The following is a 21,382-nucleotide window of genomic DNA, read 5'->3' on the forward strand; positions in this document are numbered from 1 at the left end:
GATCGCCACCTAGGAGCACTTTGTCGTACAAGTCAAAAAGTTGGATGAAATCTTGTTCATGGAAAGAATCCGCAGGGCTGAGGTATGCTGCCTGAAAAAAACGCACCCCCAGAACAGGCCATGAAGTCCCAACGGTACCGACCGGCCACCGTGTCATCCTCACCGTAGGCGGAGGGGCATGTGGTCAGTATACCGCTCTCCCAGTTTCTGAAACTGGAGCCGCTACTTCTCAATCAAGTAGCTCCTCAGTTTGCCTCACAAGGGCTGAGTGGACCCCGCTTGCCAACAGCACTCGGCAGATCAGATGGTCACTCATCCAAGTCCTAGCCCAGCCTGACAGCGCATAACTTCGGTATCTGACTGGAACCGGTGTTACCACTGTGGCAAGGCCGTTGGCGAAGTATGCTGCCACCAGTGTCAATTTTCCACCAGAGGTTCCAGTTGTCACCGCCGTTGCTTCAAGTGTGGAGAGACGTGGGAGGTCTTCATGCTTGTAAGTAAGAGATGAACGAAACAACATAGCCATTCCTCCACCTCTTCTGTTTGGTCGGTCCGTTTGATATGTAGTCATATTTTTTATCTTAAAGGTATGTGTCGGTCTCAGGTGCGTTTCTGATAGGAGCAGTACATCAATTTTGTCTTTCTATAAGGTCTGTTAGTTCTGGTTTCTGTTTGCTTACTCCATTTGCATTATAGACACAAATTGTGACGTTCTGCATTAGTTGTCTCTGTTCCATTATTCGTCAGAGAAAATACCCATTACATCCTCAGTCAGTATGAGGATTTTGGTTTTTCTGTTGTGGTTTCTGTTAGGAGATGGTTGGGTGGTGAGCAGTTGCCAGTGTCTTCAGTGAGGGAAAGAAGGCTTCTGCGAAGTTGAAGGTGGGTGTCTGTCTGACCGTGCTGGGTTCCTGTCTGCATCAGTGACAGTCTGTAGGCCTTAATGGCTTTCTGGAATTCCTCACACCCCCTCCAGGAGGCAGGGCGGCCTGTTTGTCCAGTTTGCACATTTTGGTGGTTTCGATCGTGGATGGGTACAATTTTTGGAGAGGTGGTGACCACCACATTGCACACGGCGTACTGGCAGGGAAGAATAATTGCCCGAATGGTAAAATTTTTGGTATTTTTTACATTGGGCAGGGCCTTCTTGGGCGTGATAATCCTCTACCAAGACCTTTGTTTGAACATAATTTAATGTCGTAAATAGCTTAATGATTGGTTCCCTTTGGGAGCGTGATGCTGGTTGGGGAATGAGTCTTCTCCTGTGGAGATCCCGCTTCTTGAATTGGTGCACTAATGAAATTTTGAAGTTGAGGTGAGTTAGTTCGGCCTTGACCTCCTTCTGAGATTTCTTCAGGGATTGTCTTGATTACAACTTATAGTTCCCTTTCCTCTGCAGGTTGGTGGGTAAACAGCGGCATTTTGATTTGTTGAAAGAGAATTTAAGGCAAGTAAGTGATCCTAAATTGACTCAAAATGGTATTTTATCTGGTTGTTACGATATAGGACCTTCACAGGACATTTGATGCGTCCTTTAAGAGCGGCATTCAGTGCGAGATATTTTACCGCATAATTAATGGTGTTTGGGGGGACCGTGGACTTTGGAGGTTGAGAAGTGGTGGCATTGGAAGGTTCTGATTGTGGTTCTACAGAGTTGGTTTCGTCTGTAGCAGGGGCTGAATATTTATTATGGGTGGTAACGTATCGATTTCTTGCTGGCCACTGGTAGGTATAGTGAACGTCTTCTTTTGTTCTTCTTTTCCCCCTTGACGATTTGGAAGGGCAGTTCCAGTTCTTGCGAGTCATCTTGAATGGCCATGGCATCTGTGGGTTCCAGGTCCCGGGATTTACTCTGGATGGGTGAGTCATCTTCTGAGATGTCGCTATTGGATGGGAGATTCTCCAGTATGCTTCTGATGGCAGCTTTTTGTGCTGAGAGGTCTCGGTCTTGTCGTAATCATATGATCTTTTCATGTATAAAGCGTTGACAGAGGTCCTTGGATGATTCGGCATCACTGGGAGGTGGGTCTGAGTGGTGGGTAGTCTTAGTCACGGGATCGTCCTCAGCCCTCAAGTCCTGGCCTGGCCTCGAGGAATACGGACTGACGACCCGCGGGTGGGGCCCTGGCTCCTCTTCGTGCCCTGACCTATCCATTCCTAGAAGTGCGGCTATCCTACACAATCTCGCCTGATCTCTGTCGGCCTAACACTGTTAGACACGAAAATTTCGCCTTTCACGGTGCACAGCACCGGTTTATTCCGGTGAGAACCGCTATTTGACAATTACTAAGCGATCGGTAAGGAACGTCTCGCTCGCACTGAGAGGTCGCTCACAGGTCGCGAATGCTTCCTGCTCGGGCTCGCCGATGCTACGTCTTTGTACCAGCATGTCATTTATAGAAACGTCTCTGTACTGGAGAGCCAAGCCAGTTATGTATCTGTCTTTACTGTGTTGCAGACGCAGTAGATTGCCGAACAGCGTCGTCTTCCATCGACGCATCCGTGGAGTAGTCTATATCTTAATCCAGGCTCCTTGCCGTGGTCATCAACAAATCGTTCCCCTTCCTCCTTTGCCAGGTCGTCGTCAATGGAGTGACTCACGGGCCCGCACGGTGGTCAGTCCCATCCGGAGCGCTGCTAGGTGCGTCCGTTCGCTTCGACTTTCTGGTAGCAGAATGGTAGTAGCAAGCGCGCGGGCGGTCCGCATCTTTGTAACTCTCTATTCGTTGTGGGTAATGTAGCATTTACCTGTAGGCATTTACTATAGTTAAATTCCTTTATCTTGGCGGCTCGCGCATGTCCGCCCAGGCGCGGGAGATTGCTGCGTTGCCAGTTGCAAACGACGCACGCGCCAAGAGAAGCAGCGCCATAGTATAGTGTAGTTCGCAAACTTACGTTCAGGGGGGAGCGCGCAGTTTATGAAGTAAAGCCACCACGGCCGCATTAACCCTTTCGCTGCTACAGAGACGTGCTCCCCGCACAGCGCGATTTTGTAATCACTGCACTGCTCGCCTGTGCAGACAAAAAAAATGGTTCAAATGGCTCTGAGCACTATGGGACTCAACTGCTGTGGTCATAAGTCCCCTAGAACTTAGAACTACTTAAACCTAACTAACCTAAGGACAGCACACAACACCATGTGCAGACACATGGTGTTCAGACTGCTTTGACACATCATTCTAGTTCACAAAAACTATTTGGCCCAAAAATTTGATTTTTACACATCTTCGTGACTGATACCTTCCCCCCCCATAAATGACTTAATTTTGTTTCGATGTTCAACGCAGTTATTGTGCAGCATTAAATGTAGTAAACCATTGCACGAAATTTTGAAGAGTTTGCAGAGGTAAAAGTCCATAGCGTATACTTTCCGTATGGTCGATTTTAGTTGCCACAGTGTTGAGAACGAAATGTGGACAAGATACCGAAATTTCATATAAAATTTACTGTATAACAATCTCATTTAAGTACCAGATAGGTGTCGTATGTAATATTGAGAAATATTCCATCTTTCGCGACTGTAATAAAAGTTTTATTTACACCGGGCGCGTTTGGCTTTATTTTAAAGCACTTAAATCAATCAAAAGTAAGTAGACAAAATACATTAAACAAAACTGTGGACTTACAAAAACATTAGGACTTTAATATACTGTGTATCAGTGAAGTGAAGTGCTCTGAGCTATGTCAAATATAATTTTTGTGTGTGGCACACACAAACAGCATTTATTTGTTAAAACACTCATCAGCCGACACAAACGTTGAATATTGTTACCGCAGCACTAAACTATGGAAGGTGACTTGGCAATGGAGGAGACAAAATACTGTCCACTGAAGATACTTCAAAACAGAAAAACGCGTCTGGTCTAAATAAGACGCTTATTACAGTTGCAGAAGAGGAATATATTTCAATACCATTGGTAAAACTGCGACTGTGGAACAAAAACAAGAAAGAGAACATGAGTATTATTGTGTATGTGCCCTACCTTTCATTGTTGTCAATCGCCGCGATTGTCTTCTGCATCACTGTAGGCAGTGTCGCAGTCCGAATCATCAGGTCTTAGTGATGACGATGGGTTCAAGCAGATTGTCAATTAAAATTTCCCTGTCCATGTCCTCCTGTAGCCTTTGTGCGTGCCGAACACATTCAGCCCATGCTGAAGGAGTAATACTGTCAAGTGCTTCGTGCAAAAGCCTTTCTGTATCGGCAATTTTAAATGTCACGTTTCGTTCTGCGACATACCCTTTTACTTGTGCCCAAATTAACTCTATCGGATTGTATTGACAATGATACGGTGGCAATCGCAAAACTGTGTGTCCATGTTCCTGTGAAATACAATCCATTTCATAAACTTTTGCGCGAGACTGCTACGAACGTGACGATCTTCGCCGTCCTCTCTACTGCAACTGCCGTAGCTTCGGAAGTCTGCAGTACAGGAGTCGGTGCAACATAATGCTTAATCGACCTCTTGATGTAGATGAGCGTCTCGCCGCCATGCGTGAGCTGATCATTGCGGTAGCAATGATAATTGGCGATGTTGGCCCTCAGTCCCGGTTTCAGGTGCGTCTCAGACACCAGGAGGAGGTCGATGTTTTCATCTTAGAGAAACTGACGCACTTCCAGTAAGTCGTGATAGATACTGTTGGCATTATACGTTGCACTGCGGAGTTCCTCGTATCTGCGGGCTCTATTCATTGTTGGATGAAGAAGCTGCATGTGATTGCCCAAAGGCGCTTCTGATGACCGCTTCGACCGTGGAGGCGACGGTGTCAGGTAACGTTTGAATTGCCCTACTCATCTCGGTGATAGCCGCCGTCATAGTCTTCATGAGTTCCAAGACGTCTGTGAGGCTGATAGATTGCTGCCGGGGTTGTTGTCGATGCTCTGGGTGTTTTGGATGTCTCCCACGCAGTAGCTGGAAAGACGAGGAGTCCAGGATGACCTTCAGTGGCGCGCGCCTTCGGGGCAACGTCAACACCAACAACTGCCGCAGCGGTGAGACTTTGTGTAGTGTGCGCCGTGAGACGCTGCGTCAGTGGAGCAGGAGCCGAACGTACGGCGTCAGTGGTTCGTCGACTTCCTTGGGTGCTGCGGATCACATTGGCCCCAACATTTCTTGCGTTGGGACGAAGTGGTGGAAGGCCTCTCGGCCTCCTCCTAGCATCCTTATGCTTGAGACACGCGCGAAAGTTTGCCAGGTGATTGCCGCCGCATAAGCCGCACTTCGCAGTGTTTTCCTTCGATACAGTGCACTGTCTGCTGTCATGTGGACCGCCACACTTAACACAAACAAATGGCATTGTGCAGTGGCGGGCCACATGACTAAAACGCCCTGGCATCACAAGCACTGGGTGACTCCTCGGGATCGATGGAGTTTCTCCAAAGTAACTGCGAGTCTGTAGATCCTGGTAAGTTGAAAGATCTTCCTCTGGTCGACGTGTCAGACAGCACGGCGACATGAAGTCCCAATTTCTTCTAGGTGCCTGGCAGCCGGTGGTAATGAAGCCAATATCTTCTAATTCTTCTTATAGGTGGTCATTGGAGAGCGATGACACTGTCCTACGGATCACGACCTTCAGAGTAAGCGGTCTCACCATCGGAAACGTGTAATTTGGAATGCCGTTTGTCCCAAGCATATCCATGACCTTCATGTAGTCTTCTGTTGACGTCACCGTGAGTTAATGTTTGTTGTAGATGCTGCTTCAGTCAATCATACAGCGTTTTACTATACAACGATCAGTGTATCTGTTGCTGCTGCTGCTGCTGCGCGTCAGTCTGCAGTTTCCCCCTGCGGGTTTGGGGGTAAGAAAAGGCCTGCAGTATTACTGTCTTCGTAAGAGGCGACTAAAAGGAGTCTCACACGTTTTGGCTTTTATGTGATGGTGCCCTCTTGGGTTTGACCTCCATCTTTCAAAATTCTTCTGAAGAGTGAGCCAATTGGGGAAGGGCCCCTTACATGGTGCATTGTGTTCATCATGTATTGAGACCTTTAGTCAGCTTTCTCGTCGTCACATTGCAGTTCCGCTCATTCTCCACCTCTTGGGCGAGGATACATTCCTTGGTGCAATTTCCATCACACACTGTGTTGTGTTGCTTTCTGCGGATACCACGACCATAGACTTCCTTGCACCCAATATCCAGCTCGGTAGCCAGTCCATTGTGGTGAGGCCGCCATGTACCCTGTTGGTTGCAGCCCCTTGACAACACAGGGATTGCTCTGCTGATGTCTGCGCCATTAACTCCTCACGAATGCCAAGGAGTAGATGTCCATCTCCCCGTGGCATCAGGACTCCTGGCATTGGCCATCCTGCCAGGTGGCCCTTGCTGAGGCTGGGTGGCGCTCGTAGGGAGGGCCCCTGGTCAGAGTGAGTCGCATCAGGGTGGATGACCCGCAGTGAAGTGTGGTATATCATCTCTCGGTGGTGGCCAGCCGCCAGCAGTCTCTAAGCGTTCTTGGACTCAATTCATAGCTCAGAAATAAGATTCAAAAGAGCGAAAGGCTCAGGATGGCAGCAACACTTATTTGCCCCAGCTCCTAGTTTGTACAAGAGCTGATGGGAGTCTTTCATGGCAACGAAGCCTCAATTCTTTGTAGAGCATTTAGAGGACAAGTATGGGGACGTGGTGTGCTTGTCAAAAATGCGCTCTGGGTCAGTCTTGCTAGAAACTGCACCCTCTGCCCAGTCACATAGGTTACCCACTTGTGACAAGTTGGGGATGTTTCAGTTTGCGTCACACCCCCATAAAAGTTTAAATATGGTCCAGGGTATTATTTTCCATAGGGACCTTCTTTTGCAGGCTGACGAGCTGCCCGCCAATTTAGAGCGCCGAGGTGTTCATTTCGTATGGTGCGTTCATTGGGGACTGAGGGATAATCAGGTTGCCACCAGTGCCTTCTCTTGGCCTTCGAAGGTAATAAATTACCTGAGAACGTCAAGGTGATGGTCTACCGCTGTGACGTCATGCCCTACATCCCTCCCCTGATGCGGTGCTTTAAGTGCTGGAAGTTCGGTCATATGTCTTCCTGCTGTACTTCCAGCCTCACATGTCGAGATTGCGGACGCCCATCACATCCCAATACTCCATGTGCCCCGCCTCCTATCTGTGTTAGCTGTGGAGAACACCATTCCCCCTGCTCGCCAGACTGTAGGATATTCCAGAAAGAAGATAATGGAATATAAGACCCTGGACCGCCTGACCTACACAGAGACTAAGCGAAAATGAGAGTCTACATCCTGTACCAATGACATCAACCTACACCGCTGCTGCAACGGTTCTCCCATCTCCCATGTCCTCACGTGCAGTTGGCTGATGTGTCAGAATCCACCTGCCCCTTTCAATGTGGAGGGCACATCCCTCTGTGTTGCTACTGCTCCATCTACTTCAGGAGCAACACCCCCCCCCCCCAACCGTTGGGGACATCAGTTCCCACTTTGCAGCCGGAGAAGCGTAAGACTTCTTTGGCTCCTCTCGCTGGCAAGGGATCCCTTGGGCACCTCCTTCGCAAATTCAGACAAGTGGAAAAGCGGACACCAGCCAGTGGTTGAAGCAACCACAGGTTGTAGGACTTCATAGTCCTTGTCCGTCCCTGCGACTGACCCGGTGAAGCCCTCCCAGCCAGAACCACCAAAGGCACAGTGCGAAAAGCTGAAAAAGAAATAGGCTCCCAAGAATCCAGCCATATTGGTGGCACCCATACCAACGCTACCTACAATCTCAGCTTCTGAGGATGAGGTCGAGATTCTGGAGTCTGCTGAGGACGTGGATATCGCTGGACCCTCGGACGCAATGGATGTCACTCGTGTGGGTACTGAATTAGTGGCAGCAAGTGACCCAGTGGCGTAATCTGCCTCCCCAGTCCCTTTACGCATTTCTCAGCCATGGACAATGTCATCCTCCAGTGGAACTGCGTCGGTTTCTTTCACCATCTTGCTGAGCTCTGACAACTTCTCAGCCTTCACCCTTTCTTCTGCATTGCTCTTCAAGAAACTTGGTTTCTAGTGATGCAAACCCCCACCCTCCGTGGCTATCGGGTTTATTATAAGAACTGGGCAGCTTATGAAAGGGTATCTGGTGGCGTCTGCATCTATATCCTTCACTCTCTTCACAGCGAGCCTGTTCGTCTGCAAACACCTTTACAGGCTGTCGCTGTTCGGGTGTGGACGCCTCAGGTTGTTACTGTCTGCAGTCTGTATCCTCCACTGGATGGTGATGTCCTGCAGCATGCCTTCAAGGCCCATAACCCTCTGTGTGGTATATCAGTGGCAGTGGGAAGAGCCAGCACCAATGAACATCTATTGGCACAGCTCGACCTTTCCATGTTAAATGATGGTGCCTTCACACATTTCAGTGTGGCGCATGGCACATACTCAGCCATCGAACTTTCGATTTGCAGCCCTAGCCTCTTACTGTCTGTCCAATGAAGTGTGCATGACAACCTGTGTGGTAGCGACCATTTTCCGATCTTTCTGTCGCTGCCACAGCGTCACTCTTCTGGGCGCCCATGCAGATGGGCTATGAGTAAGGTTGACTGGGACTTGTTCTGCTGCATTGCCGCTATTGAGCGTCTTTCCAATGAAACCATTGATGCGGTGGTTCATTCGGTGACCACCGTCATCGTTATTGCCGCAGAATCTGCCATTCCACGGTCTTCTGGGTCCCTTCGGCGGAGGACTGTGCCCTGGTGGTCGCCTGCGATCGCTGAGCCGATTAAAGATCGTAGGCGGGCGCTCCAGCGTCACAAGCAGCATCCCTCATTAGAAAACCTCATTGTCTTTAAACAGCTCCGTGCGTGGGCCTGCCGCATCATTTGCCAACACAAGCAGGAGTGCAGAGAACGGTATGTCTCCACCATTGGCCTCCATATCTCTCCATCGCAGGTTTGGGCCAAGATTAGGCGCCTCTATGGCTATCGGACCCCTGTAAGCGTCCCTGCGCTCTTACTGAATTGAGCAGTTTGTGCGGACTCCGACGTAATTGCAAACCGCTTGGCATAGCATTTGCCCTGAGTTGTGCTTCTGCAAGTTACCCACTGGCCTTCCGCTCCATTAAAGAACGTTTGGAACGTTGGAGCCTTTAATTTACACGCGCCATCCTGAATCCAACAATGTTCCATTCACTGAGTGGGAATTCCACAGTGCCCTAGCCGCTTGCCCTGATACAGTTCCTGGGCCCGATCGCATCCACTGTCAGATGCTGAAACACCTCTTAGTGGACTGCCAGCAACGCCTCCTCGACCTTTACAACCGTATCTGGGTCGAGGGTGAGTTCCAGTCGCAGTGGCGGGAAAGCATCATAATCCCCGATTATGAAACCTGGCAAAAACCCACTGGAGGTAGACAGCTACCGCCCCATTAGCCTCACCAACGTTCTTTGCAAGTTGCTCGAACGCATGGTGAGCTGGCAGTTGAGTTGGGTACTGGAGTCTCGGGGCCTTCTGGCTCCGTCTCAGGGTGGGTTCTGTAAAGGCCGCTCCGCCACCGACAATCTGGTGAGCCTGGAGTCGGCCATCCGTACTGCCTTAGCCCGCCGTCAGCACCTGGTCGCTGTTTTTTTCGACATGCGGAAGGCATACGATACGACAAAGTGACAACACATCCTTTCTACGCTTCATGGTTGGGGTCTTCAAGGTCCGCTGCCCCCCCCAGGGGATCCACAACTCTTTTGTGGATACGTGTGTAGCGAGCACGGGACCCCGAGCTGATGTGGCCTTCCTTCCTTTCCGGGCTGCATACCTTCCCTTTCCGCATCCTTCCCCATCCCCCATCTTCGCCCCCCCCCCCACCTCTGGCTCTTTCCTTCCTTTTCTCCCCCTCTGGGGGAATGGTTTGTGCCTACGTCCGGAGACAGACGCTTGTAAATGTACCACATTCTTCGCATTCCTTACTTGTAAGTCTTCGTTCTTCCTTTGTCCTTCCCTTTTCCTTACCTCTTCTCTCTACTCTTTCCTCCGCTGCGGCGTTTGAGACCTCTTTTTTCCTTTCCCTTTCCCTTTCTCTTTCTTCCTCCCTGTGCGTGTCCGAAGGCCGACCCACGCACTTCCATGCGTAGCCGGTGACGGGGTAACGCGTAATTCCCCGCCCCGGGTAGACATGTAGGACACGTACGTACCCCCTGGTAACGGCCAGGCCCAGGGAGGGGTGATTACCCGAGCTGATACCTTCCGAAAGTGCCGATTGGTCCCTCCGTCCGTTTGTCGGGAGGTGTGCCCTGAGGTGTGAACAATCACCTAAGGCGGGAGTGCCCTCAGAGAGGGCCCCCACAAGGGAGGAGCGCGCCATCGGAGACGCCGGTAATCATGGGGGATTCTTCCGCAATGGTTTCCTCACCTTCCACTATGTCTGCTCACAAACGTAAGTTCACTGAGTCTCAACCACAGTCAGTTCTTCCATCGTTGCCACAGTTCCTTGTTGTTTCTCGGTCTGACGACGGTCACGACTTCTCCACAGTCAACCCTTTCATTATTCAGAAAGGTGTCGACGCAATTGCTGGTCCTGTAAAGTCTTGTTCCAGATTACGGAATGGCACCCTGTTGTTAGAAACACACAGTGCCCTCCAGGCACAAAAATTGCTGCGTACCTCACTACTACACACTTTCCCTGTCCGGGTGGAACCGCACCGTACCTTAAATTCCTCGCGTGGAGTAGTTTATACACGCTCCCTCGATGGACTGTCTGACGAAGAAATTCAGCACTACCTGTCAGACCAGGGCGTAACGGCTGTTCATAGGGTTATGAAAAGGGTTGACACGAAGATCATTCCAACCCGCACTGTCTTTTTGACATTTGATAAAGTGCAACTCCCATCGAAAATCAAAGCAGGCTATGAGATAATTTCCGTTCGTCCTTATGTCCCAAACCCTACGCGTTGCTATCGGTGCCAGCGATTCAATCACACCAGCCAGTCCTGTTCTAATCCGGCCAAATGTGTTACGTGTGGCAGGGATGCCCATGAGGGTGCTTGTCCACCTCCATCCCCTCGCTGCATCAACTGTATGGGTGACCACGCTGCTTCCTCTAGAGATTGCCCAGTTTTTAAGGACGAAAAGCTCATCCAGGAAATAAGAGTGAAGGAAAAGGTGTCGACCTTTGCTGCTCGGAAATCATTCGCCAGTCGACAGCCCACTGTGCCTCAGACAGGCAAATACAGCACTGTCCTTGCTTCTCCTCGGCCAACAAAGGAGGCGGCCACGCAGACTTGCGACCTCACCTTTAGTGCCACGGTCGTCCGATCGGCCAGCGCAAAGATCGCCCGTTCAACTTCACCACTTTCGCCTGCCCACTCTTTGGCTCACCCTTCGTCGGGTTCTGCTAAATCTCGAGCCCAAAGGTCAGACACAAAGTCTTCGAAGAAAGAGCATACTCGTGAAGAGTTTTTACGTACGGCAACTTCACCACCATCGGTTCCTCCTTCCTCTAAACCTCATACTTCCAAGAAGGCTACAAAGAAACCCAGTTCCTCTCCTTCTCCGCCAAGGCGTGTCCCATCCACAGCGCCACCTGGCGGAAATCGCCCGCGGCCGTCTTGTGTCGCCGAGGCGCACTGCTGGTGGGCCGGTCAACCGGCCGATCGCTGGTGGCAGGAGCTGCTCCTGACCAACCTATGGATCAGGATCTTCTGCCTTCGGCTGACTGCCATTCCATGCTGTCGGTCGCAAGCTCTGAGCAGTCGTTGAGTTGACAGCACCCTTGGTCACATTCCTCCATTTTCTGTTCACCCTATGTCCATTATCCACTGGAATATCCGCGGCATTCGAGCCAATCGGGATGAATTGTCGATCCTCTTACGATCCTACTCGCCGGTCATCTTCTGTCTTCAGGAAACAAAGCTGCGTCCTAATGACCGCTTTGTTCTCCCTCATTTTCAGTCCGTCCGATATGACCTCCCCTCTGTGGAAGGCACTCCAGCCCATGGAGGACTCATGATTCTTCTCCATGATACTCTCCATTATCATCCAATCCCCTTAGACAGTTCCTTCCAAGCTGTCGCCGTCCGTCTTTCCCTTTCTGGATACACGTTCTCTCTTTGTACTGTATACATTCCATCATCCACACCGATGGCACGAGCTGATCTCTTCATCTTCTTGGTCAGCTTCCACCCCCCTATTTGCTGGTTGGGGACTTCAATGCCCACCACCCGCTTTGGGGATCTCCACATCCTTGTCCACGTGGCTCCCTATTGCTAGACGTCTTCCACCAAGCGGATCTAGTTTGCCTCAACACTGGGGTCCCCACGTTTTTGTCTGCCTCCACGACAAATTTATCTCATTTGGACCTTGCGATCGGTACTGTTCCGCTTGCTCGGCGCTTCGAATGGTTCGCCCTTGATGATCCACACTCGAGTGACCACTTTCCATGTGTCCTTAGGCTGCAGCCTCAACTGCCATATATGCGCCCGCGACGCTGGAAGTTTGCCCAAGCCGATTGGACACTTTTTTCGTCTCTAGCGACATTCGATGACCGTCGCTTTCCCAGCGTCGACGATGAGGTCACACATTTTACCGACGTTATTCTTACAGCTGCGGAACGTTCAATACCACGCACCTCCGAATTGCCCCGGCGCCCCCCAGTTCCTTGGTGGACCGAGGCATGCCGTGACGCAATCCGTGAGCGGCGACGTGCTCTTCCCATTTTCCGTCACCATCCTACTTTGGCAAACTGTATCCGCTATAAGCAACTCCGTGCGCGATGCCGTCGCGTCATCCACGATAGCAAGAAGGCAAGCTGGCAATTCTTTATTAGCTCCTTTAACACCTTCACTCCCTCCTCGGAAGTTTGGAGTCGGCTTCGACGGTTCTCAGGCGCGCCTAGTTTCTCCCCGGTCTCTGGGCTCACTGTCGCGCATGATACCTTAGTGGACCCCGTCGCAATTTCTAACTCATTGGGTCAGCACTTTGCTGAGATTTCGAGCTCTTCACATTACCCGCCAGCGTTTCTCCCGAAGAAACGTGCAGCGGAAGTGCGACCTCTTGCTTTCTCCTCTCAAAATCGCGAAAGCTACAATACTGTTTTCTCCATGCGGGAACTCCAACATGCCCTCTCTTCTTCTCGCTCCTCCGGCCCTGGATCGGATGGTATCCATGTCAAAATGTTGCTGCATTTATCAACCCATAGTCTGCGTTACCTCCTTCGCCTTTATAATCGAATTTGGACCGACAGTACCTTTCCCAGACGATGGCGGGAAGCTATCGTCGTTCCCATTCCGAAACCTGGAAAGGACAAACATCTCCCCTCTAGCTATCGCCCCATTTCTCTCAAGAGTAGTGTCTGTAAGATTTTGGAGCGTATGGTGAATTACCGTTTAGCTTGGTGGCTGGAATCACGCAGTCTTTTAACACCTGCCCAATGCGGATTCCGAAAGCATCGCTCTGCAGTTGACCATCTTGTTGCTCTCTCCACTTATATCATGAACAATTTTCTCCGGAAACGCCAAACGGTAGCAATATTTTTTGATCTGGAGAGAGCATACGATACCTGTTGGAGGACAGGCATCCTCCGCACACTGTTCTCTTGGGGCTTTCGAGGCCGGCTGCCCCTTTTTCTTCGCGAATTTATGGCAGAGCGAACATTTAGGGTACGGGTGAACACTACTCTCCCGTACTTTCTCTCAAGAAAACGGGGTACCCCAGGGCTCCGTGCTGAGTGTTGTACTGTTCGCCATCGCTATAAATCCAATTATGGATTGTCTCCTTCCTGACGTCTCGGGCTCCCTCTTTGTGGACGATTTTGCGATCTACTACAGCTCTCAACGGACCAGCCTTCTTGAACGCCGTCTTCAAGGATGTCTCGATCGCCTCCACTCTTGGAGCCTCGAAACCGGCTTCCGTTTTTCTCCCAGTAAGACCGTTTGTATTAATTTTTGGCGACGTAAGGAGTTTCTTCCGCCCTCCTTACATCTAGGTCCTGTCAACCTTCAGTTTTCAGACGTCACTAAATTCTTGGGTCTTATGTTTGACAGAAAACTGTGCTGGTCCTCCCACGTTTCCTATCTTTCGGCTCGCTGTCTGCGAACGCTCAACACCCTCCGTGTCCTGAATGGTACCTCCTGGGGAGCGGACCGAGTGGTCCTTCTCCGCCTCTATCGCGCCTTAGTGCGCTCGAAATTGGACTATGGAAGCATAGTCTACTCCTCTGCTCGGCCGTCTATTCTTCGGCGTCTCGACTCTATCCACCACCGTGGATTACGTTTAGCGTCTGGCGCTTTTTACACTAGCCCTGTGGAAAGCCTTTATGCTGAGACTGCTGAACCTCCGCTGTCCAATCGGCGAGCGGTCCTTCTGAGCCGTTATGCTAGCCATCTGTCTTCCATGCCTGCTAATCCAGCCCATGACCCTTTTTTCGACGCCTCCTTTGATGTAGGGTATGCAGGCCGCTCCTCCTCCCTACTACCCCCGGGAGTCCGCTTCCGTCAACTGCTCCATTCTCTTTCCTTCCACTTTCCTAAAACCTTCTTGACAACTTGGGGTACAGCACCGCCTTGGCTCCGTCCCCGGATCTGTCTGCTCCGTGATCTTTGTCAATTTCCCAAGGAAGGTACACCTTCACTTGTTTATCGTCGGGCATTTGCTGCTCTATGTGCACAAATGACGGACGCCACCTTTATTTACACCGACGGCTCGAAAACATCGTTGGGTGTAGGGCATGCCTATATTGTTGGCGACGCCCCAAATCACTTTCGGCTTCCCGACCAGTGTTCGGTTTATACTGCGGAGCTTTTCGCTGTTCTCCAGGCTGTCCACTACATCCGCCGCCATCAGTGTATACAGTACGTAATCTGCTCGGATTCTCTCAGCTCTCTCCTCAGTCTCCAAGCTCTTTATCCTGTGCACCCTCTGGTCCACCGGATTCAGGACTGTCTGCGCTCGCTCCACCTGGGGGGCGTCTCGGTGGCGTTCCTCTGGCTCCCGGGACACGCTGGTATCTGTGGGAATGAGGCGGCCGATATAGCGGCCAAGGCTGCAGTCTCTCTTCCTCGGCCAGCTATTCAATCGCTTCCCTTCACCGATATACGGAGCGGTTTATGTCGCAAAGTTGCTCATTTATGGCTTGAACATTGGTCAACACTTCCCCGAAATAAACTGCGGGAAGTGAAAGCCCTTCCTTGCGCTTGAACCTCTTCCTCCCGAACGCGTCGTCGGGAGGAGGTGATTTTAGCTAGACTCCGGATAGGGCACTGTCTTTTTAGCAATCGACATCTTTTAAGCGGCGATCCTCCCCCACTCTGTCCCCACTGCTCTCAGCTGTGGACGGTAAGACACCTTTTAATTGAATGCCCCTATTTTAATCCGTTGCGCTCCCGTCTCCAGCTATCGCCTGATCTATCGTCGATTTTAGCAGATGACACGCGCTCAGCCGACCGCATTCTGCAGTTTATTAGTGACAGTGAAATGACGTCAGTCATTTGAAGTTTTATCGGGGACCATCAACCCCTCTCTGTAGTGGACTTTTAAGCCTTGTTTCTGCTTTTAGTGTCTCCAATTATTTGAGTTTCGTTCCCATTTTTGCTGTTTTCTATTTTCAGTTTTTATTATTTCCTCAGTCACGGACCGGGCGCTAATGACCATAGCAGTTTTGCGCCCTAAAACCACAAAAAAAAAAAAGGTCCGCTGCCGATTTTCATACGAAATTTTGTGTCGCATCGTACCTTCCGCATGCAAGTTGCGTCCTCCCATAGTTGCCCCCGAGTTCAGGAGAATGGGGTACTGCAGGGATCTGTCTTAAGTGTCTGCCTGTTTTTAATTGCAATTAATGGGAATGTGTCTCAGCTTCCTTGTATGCTGACGACTTCTGCCTCTATTATAGCTCTATTGGCCAGCGACGCACTGTTCACCCTGAGCCACGACTTTATCTAGACAGCGACCCTCTTGCTGTGGTGGACACACATCGGTTTTTGGGTGTGGTTTTTGATACCTGGATGACTTCGCTGCCTCATATTCGGCGGCTTAAACAGATGTGTTAGCGGCATCTGAATGCTCTGTGATGCTTGAGCCACACCTGCTGGGGAGCCGACCGATCTACCCTCCTACGGCTGTACCAGGCGTTAATTCAGTCGGTCTGGATTATGGGACTGGGGCATTCCGAACTAGCCCCATACCAAGCCTCTGTGCAGAGGCTGGTGAACCGCCACTTCATATGCGGCGACGGCTACTTACAGTGCGCCAGGCGTATAAAAATTTGTCCGCACCATACACCCCTGCATACCATACCGTTGCTTAGCCTCCTCTGGCACGGTTATTTCATAACCGGCAACGTGCGACGCAGCCCTATGGGATTCGCGCACAGGATTGCCTCGCTGCGATGTCTATGGCTGGTCTTTTACGTCGCGGTTGGAGCAGATCTCCACCTTGGCTCCTCCGGAGACCCAAACTTATTTTAGATCTGACTAATTTTAAGAAAGATGGCACACCAGATTTTACGTTCCAATCTCTGTTTTTTAACATTTTAGATGTGCATCACGGTTTCACTGTTTATACTGATGGCTCCAAACAGGAGACTTTCCTTGGCTGTTCTGTGGTGTTCCCTGACCATGTTACCCAGATTCGCCTCCCTGCTGAATATACCGTTTTCGCAGCTGAGCTCCACGCGATCCTGAAGGCACTGGAGCTGATGCATCGTGTTCGGGGCGATCGATTTCTTATCTGCTCCGATTCTCTTAGTGCCTTACAATCACTGCAGAACCTATACCCGACTGAGATGGTCCAGCTGATACATGACCAACTGTACTTGCTCCAACGGCGGGGTAAAGAGGTATCCTTCTGCTGGGTGTCTGGTCATGTCGGCATATGGGGCAATGAACAGGCCGATCGGGCTGCCAAGGAGGCCTGCAGAGAGCAGGATGTGGTCCAGTGTCCTATCCCCTTGCAGTCTGTCATCGCTGCACTCCACAGGAAGTGCATGGAGTTGTGGGAGGACGAATGGCTGGCGGTGACGGCCAATAAACTATGGTCGGTAAAGTCAACCACTCGGCCGTGGCGTTCCTCCTGCCGGCTGCTCAGGCGGGAAGAGGTGGCCCTTACACGTCTTCGGATCGGGCACTGTCCTCTGACGCATAGCTATTTATTACGGCGGGAGGATCCTCCGTTTTGTGATGCTTGTGGTGTGCACATCTCTGTCCGGCACATTTTGACAGACTGCATTTTATACCGTGATGCAAGAGCAGAAGCACAAGTTGACGGGGATCTGCCTTGTGTTTTAGCTAACGATGAGACATGTGTGTCTAGGGTTTTTAAGTTTTGTGATGTGTCTGGACTCTGGCCTAAACTTTTAGGCTGGAGGTTTTAGTGTATTGCAGAGTGGCTGACTCCTCCCAGTTTTTCCTTGCGGTCAGCCAGCCACTTCCATCTGCTACATTGTTTTAGCTCCCTCTCCCTTTTTCTTCCTGTGTTGTCCAAGTTTTACTGCTGACGCCCTGCTTCATCCCACGCTTTGGTGTGGGTGAGCACATATTTTCCAATGATTTTTCCCTGTGTTTTATGTTCTGTTTTATGTAAATGTTAGTTTTTTTCCTTGACACCTGTCTCACTATAATACTGAACGGGCGCTGGAGACCTTGCTGTCGTGCGCCCAAAAAACCCCCCTACTCCCTGTGAACAGCATACTTGTGGAGGCAGGTGTCCCTCCACTGCAGTTACATATTAACATTGATCCCACAGTCGGTCGTCCGTCTCCCAGAATGTCGGCCCCAGTCGGGTTATGCAATCACGGTCCGCGTCGGAGAGCTTCTCTCTGGGCTTCGGGTTTTCCCTCTTCCACCTCCTTTCCGGTCCCTTCTGCATACACCTCCGTGGTGTGCGCCCCATCCATGCCTTCGGCTCGAATTGCCACAGGGCCCGAAGGACTCAGTCCTTCCTGACGCCTTCCACTGACGCTTTCTTTCTATCCTTGCCACATATCACGCTCTGGCGTTGTTTACACTGACGGTTTGATGGTTGCTGGTCATGTCTGTTATGCTCTCACTCTAGGGTACCATTGCAAACAACACTCATTGCCGGCTGGCTGCAGTGTTTTCACTGCTGAGCTGGTTGCTATCTTTCGTGCCCTAGAGAATATCCGCTCCTGCTCAGGTGAGTCCATTATCTGTAGCGACTCCCTGAGCAGTTAACGAGCAATCGACCAGTGTTTCCTTCATCTCGTCTGGTGATGGCAATCCAGGAGTCCCTCCATACCCTTGCCCGTTGCGGCCCCTCTGTAGTCTGTGTGGAGCCCTGGTCATGTTGGCATCCTGGGCAATGAACATGTTCACTGCCTGGCCAAACAGGGCACCAGTAAACAAACTCTATACATTGGCCAGTCTTACTCCACAAAGTTTTCGCGCTTTGGGACGCTGAATGGCGCGATCTGACCACACCCAATAAACTCAGTGCTATCAAGGAGACGACGACTGTGTTACGGTCATCCATGCGAGCCACTCGCAGGGACTCAGCTGTCCTTCATAGGCTCCGCATTGGCCACACCCGGCTGATACACAGATACTTACTGTGCTGAGAGGTCCCTCCTCTATGTCGCTGCGGGGTGGCTTTGACAGTGGTCCACATTTTGTTGGCCTGTCCCTTTTTAGCTGTGCTCAGGCAGACATTTTCGCTGACTGATACGCTCCCTGCTCTTTTAACAGATGACACTGCCATGGCGGGCTTAGTTTTGTTTCATTCGGGCAGGGGGCTTTTATCACTTAATCTGAGTGTCATTTTTTTGTGTTGAGTCTAGCCTGTGGCCTACGATTTTAGACTGAGTTTTTAGTGTGTTTTTCGGTGGTTGGCTTTACTTTTTTGTTTCTATGGTCGGCCAACCACTGTCACACTCTGTGTGATTTTAATTCCTTTTGTCTGGTCTCTAAGTCTTTCTTGTCCTGTGTGTCTGTTGTCTTTTCCATTGTTCGTTTTTTTCTGTTTGGGTGTATGAAGTTTTGGAAAAAGGGACCGGTGACTGTAGCAGTGTCGTCCCTTCAATCCCACAAACAAACCAACCAACCAACCAACCTACCTACCTTTGCGGTTCTCTTCAGTCCCGAACACTGAATCAAGAAGCCGTCCCAGCTATGGTAACCAAAGGAACAGAGCGAGAAATCGAAATCGACAACCCTTGAGGCCAAGGATTGCAGTGGCACCCACTCCACCGCTACATACAAGCTCTGTGTCTGAGAATGAGATGGAGCTTCTGACGTTCGCTGCAGTTCTAGATCTCGCTGCTCCCTCACACGATGTATATCACTCCCTAGGCACTCAGTCGGTGGCAGCAGGTGACCCAGCGGCGTAATCTGCCTCCTTGGTCCCTTCACGCCTTTTTCGACTGTGGGCAATGTCATTCTCCAGTGGAATTGCAACAGTTTTTTCCATCCTCAGCCTTCACCCATTCTTTTGCATTGCTCTCCAGCAAACTAGGTTTCCAGCGATGTGGACCCCCGCCCTCTGTGGCTATCGCGGTTATTATAAGAACTAGGTGGTTTATGATAGGGTTTCTGGTGGCATTTGAATTTACGTCCTTAAGTCGCTTTACAGCCAGTGTGTCCCTCTTGAAACATCTTTATAGGCTGTCGCTGTTTGGGTAGAGATGCCTCAGGCTGTTACTGTCTTCAATCTCTATCTTCCACCGGATGGTGTTGTCCCGCAGCATGTATTGTCCGCGCTGATAGCCCACTTGCCGCTACCTGTTACTGGGCGACTTCAACGCCCATAACCCTCTGTATGATGGATCAATGGCAACAGGCCGAGGTAGCGTCGTTGAGCAGGTGTTGGCACAGCTCACTTTCTCTTTTAAATACTGGTGCCTTCATACATTTCAATGTGGTGCGTGGCACGTACTCAGCTATCGACCTTTCGATCTGCAGCTCTAGTGTATTACAGTCTTTCCAATGGAGTGTGTCTGACGACTTGTGCAGTAGTGACCACTTTCCAATCTTTCTGTCACTGCCACAGCGTCACTCTTCTGGGCATCCCTGCAAGTGGGGTATGAATAAAGCTGACTGGGACTTGTTCACCTCCATTGCCACTATTGAGCCTCTTTCTCATGACGCCATTGATGCGGTGGTGCACTCGGTCGCCACAGGCATTGTTACTGCCACAGAATTTGCAATTCCCTGTTGTTCTGGGTCCCCTCGGTGGCGGACTATGCCTTGGTGCTCACCTGAGATCGGTGAGGCGATTAGAGATCGCAGGCGGGCTCCCCAGCAGCATAAGCGGCATCCATCATTGGAACACCTCATTGCCTTTAAACGGCTGTGTGTGCAAACCCACCGCCTCATTTGCCGACGCAAGTGGGAGTGCTGGGAAGGGTATGTCTCCGCCATTGGTTGCTGTGCCATGGATAATCTGGTCTACCTGGAGTCTCCTATTGTACGGCCTTTGCCCGCCGACAGCATCTGGTCACTGTCATTTTCGACATGTGGAAGGTGTACGATATGACATGGCGACATCACATCCTCACCACGCTTCATGTGTGGGGTCTTCGGAGTCTGCTCCCGATTTTCGTACAAAATTTTCTGTCGCTTCATTCCTTCCGCGTTCAAGTTGCGGCCTCCGATAGTTCCTCCCGAGTTCAGGAGAATGGGGTTCTGCAAGGATCTGTGTTAAGTGTCTGCCTCTTTTTAATTGCAATTAATGGGCTCGCAGCGGCGGTGGGAACGTCTGTCTCAGATTCCTTGTATGCTGACGACTTCTGCCTATACTATAGCTCCACCAGCATTGCAGCTGCTGAATGGCAGTTGCAGAGCGCTGTCCGCAAGACGCAGTATTGGGCTTCCAGTTTTTGGCTGCCAAGATCTGCGTTATGCATTTCTGCAGGCGTCGCACTGTTCACCCAGAGCCATGGTTTTATCTTGATGGCGAACCTCTTGCATTGATGGAGACTCATTGGTTTTTGGGATTGGTTTTTGATACCCAGTTAACTTGGCTTCCTCATATTTGGCAGCTTAAACAAATGTGCTGGTGACATCCTAATGCTCATTATTGCTTGAGTCACACCAGCTGGGGTGCCGTCCGGTCTACCCTTCTACGGTTGTACCAGGCGTTAATTCAGTCCCACCTAGATTATGGTAGCCTGACTTAAGGGTTTTGGGTCTGCTTCCATGTAGGGGTTGCTGGACCTCATCCTTCACAGCGGGATGCAACTCGCCACTGGAACTTTCCACACAAGCCCTGTCAACAGCATATTTGTGGAGGCGGGTGTCCCTCCATTGCGGTTTCGGCGCCAGCTATTACTGGCCGCTTATGCTACACATGTTTGTAGCTTGCCCAGGCATCCCCATTACTGTCAGCAGTTCCTCAACTTGGTCGTCCATCTTGCAGATCGGCGGCCCCGTTCAGGGTGTACGATCGTGGTTTGAATCCGGGCTCTTCTCTGTGGGCTTGAGTTCTTCCCTCTCCCACCTCTTTTCTGGGACCATGTACCTCTA

The sequence above is a fragment of the Schistocerca nitens genome, chromosome 9 (assembly GCF_023898315.1).
Source record: "Schistocerca nitens isolate TAMUIC-IGC-003100 chromosome 9, iqSchNite1.1, whole genome shotgun sequence".
Classification (NCBI taxonomy): domain Eukaryota; kingdom Metazoa; phylum Arthropoda; class Insecta; order Orthoptera; family Acrididae; genus Schistocerca; species Schistocerca nitens.